Source organism: Oryctolagus cuniculus, chromosome 16 (assembly GCF_051225735.1).
Source record: "Oryctolagus cuniculus isolate XC-2025 breed Fujian yellow rabbit chromosome 16, ASM5122573v1, whole genome shotgun sequence".
Classification (NCBI taxonomy): Eukaryota; Metazoa; Chordata; class Mammalia; order Lagomorpha; family Leporidae; genus Oryctolagus; species Oryctolagus cuniculus.
This window is the reverse complement of record NC_142882.1, coordinates 62,728,088-62,730,697: the sequence shown is the minus strand read 5'-3', so window position 1 is coordinate 62,730,697 and position 2,610 is coordinate 62,728,088. Positions and strand designations below refer to the sequence as shown.

At 41.2% G+C, this 2,610-nt stretch overlaps 1 non-coding gene across 1 annotated transcript; it reads right to left on the bottom strand.

Annotated features, from left to right (window-relative positions):
- Positions 1-1,357: 1,357 nt before the first annotated feature.
- LOC127492709 (U6 spliceosomal RNA) lies at positions 1,358-1,464 on the bottom strand. Its single transcript, XR_007922406.2, has one exon. It is a non-coding gene; the product is annotated as a U6 spliceosomal RNA (small nuclear RNA).
- Positions 1,465-2,610: the final 1,146 nt, after the last annotated feature.

Sequence of the window (2,610 nt, the reverse complement as noted above, 5' to 3'; positions counted from 1 at the left end):
ACTCTCTTCCCCCTCCTCCTTCTCAGATTAAAAAAAAAAAAAACAGCATGGGATATAGAAATTTATTCTGCTTACAGATCAATAAAGCTTTCACAGTGAACTGTCAATAGTAGTTCTCAAACTTTGTTGCTTATTGGAATCATCTGGGAGAGTTTATGAATTTGACAAAGATTTATAAATGCCTGACTACCAGAACATACAGAATTAGGGATATGATCTAGCATGGAGACTTTAAAAAGCTCCCTTAATGCGCAGTAACTTCTGGGAAGTGTGTTAAGGGAGCTACCACCATCCCTGTATTCCCAGAAGCCATCGACATCTGTGATGGTAATCTATCCTTGCACTGGATAAGATGTAAAGACAAAAATATATTAGTTAAAAATATGTCCCATTTGGGATAGATGTGATATTTGAAGGGGATGTGACATTTTCATTTTTAGATTATCTGGCTAATCTGTGTCTTTATTAACCTAGGAAAGTAAAAACGTGACTATATGGGTATGAGAAGTATATTTGCTAGAAACGATCATAAAATCTCAGAATAGCAGAAATTTACATTTGCTCCAAGGTGATCTCATATTTTTGTGAAATTGAGATGAATTATGGATGGATATGAACAGGTGCTTCTGAAAAATGTGTGTTAAAATCACATAAAATTATTCAATAAAAATAATTGGATTTTTATTGAATTGGATGGATTGTTCCATTTAATAGAGCTGGGAAAACTACAGAGGGAAGGCAATCCAAAATCAAATTGAGATTGACATTTTGAAAGAGAGTAGTAAAATTTGAATATTGCCTGGGGAGTCATCCTTCTTGAAATTCTATTAACATGTTCATTTAGCCAATTATAAGGTGGCACTGTTTAATGCAAACATACTTATTTGGCAATGGAAATGAAGTGCTAAGACAGTTGCTCTCAGGCTGGCTGTCCATTAGAACTACCTGGGGAGCTTTGAGAAGTCCCCGGGCCCCATATGAATTACAGCAGAGGCTCTGGGTTGAGGGGAGGGACCAGGACTCAGCACTAATGATTTCAATGTGCAACCATGGATGAGAGCCCTGTGCCAAGTAATGAAAATAGTGGTTGTTGACAGCACCCTCCTCCTGAAAAGTGACGTTACTGCAGTCAGGAGTGTGCAGTTATAGGGGAGTTCTGGAATTTGGAGGACCTTCCAAAAGTTAGGACAAATAGGCTTTCGAATACATTTCCCTCTTAGATAACTTTTGTGAGAGGGGTAAATTATTACAAATCCTTGTTTTCCATAGGTCCAAAGGGTGATCCATAAGTTAAGGATCCCAAGGTAGCACAACCCACTGTACCTGTGCATTGCTTCTTCTTCTTCTTTTTTTTTTTTTAAATATGGAACGCTTCACGAATTTGCGTGTCCTCCTTGCGCAGGGGCCATGCTAATCTTCTCTGTATCGTTCCAATTTTAGTGTATGTGCTGCCGAAGCGAGCACTGTGCATTTCTTCTATAGAGGATGTCCTGGGCCAGGGAGGGACTGGGTTTCTGCTTCTGTGCCAATTCCATGTGATTGCTGGTACATGATGTGATATTCCAAGGCCAAGTCCAGCTGCAGAGAACAAGTTCAGAACTGCTTATGATGTTTGCTATAGATGTGGAAGTCACTGTGGGAATGTTTATGAGTTTTCTCTTATTTTGGGTATCAAAGCAACAGTGGAAGTTGTGAAGTTAGAAAGAGATAAACAAGAATTCCAGTTCTGCCTCTGTAGCTATTAACATCTGTTGCAGATTCGCTGACCTTCTTCCTCCAAAAAAGTGGAGTCTTTATTTCCTTCCATTGGACAAAGGTGGGACTTAGGGATTTGCTGCTAACAAGTAGAATGAGACTGACGGGATGCCATGTGACTTCCCAGGTTGAGTTATAGACAGGGGCTCTTCTACTTGGCACTCTGTGTTTTGGGCTGCTTGCTCTGAGGGAGGCCTGCTGCTTTGTCACAAGGACACTGTAGAAACTGTGGAGAGGCCCACATGGGACATACCCGAGGTCTCCCACCAACAGCCTGCACCTGCCATGTGAGTGAGCCACCTTGGCAGTAGATCCTCCTGCCCCAGGCTAACCTTCCGATGACTGCAGTATCCTGAGAAATCCTAAGTCAGAACTGCTCATCTCAGCCCTTTGCCAGCTCCTGAACCCGCAGAAACTGTGAGATGATAAATATTTATTGCTGTTTGAAGCTACGAGTCTTCAGGAAATGTGTTACTCAGCAGTAGACAACTAATATAGATGTCTAATGGCTTTGTTCTTCAAGTTAGGTGTCCTTACCTGTAGAATGCAGATAAAAATGTCCTGAAATATTGTTTTGAAGACAAAATGAGTTGATAGCAAAACCTATCATTTATTGAGTACATTTGAGTACTGTCATGCGATCTTGCACTGTCTAGATTACTGATGATTTTAGGGTGCCACAAGTCAGAGCCTTGGCGGCTGAGGTACACCAGCTGCACAGGAAAGGTACAATGCCTCCCCCTTCTAGTAACTCCACACCTGGCTTTGGTTCTGTGTCATGTGGCCATTTCTGGTGGGAGACCAACTGGTAAACACTGTCCTTCCCAGGAAGTTTCATTTTAATAAATTCTTTGA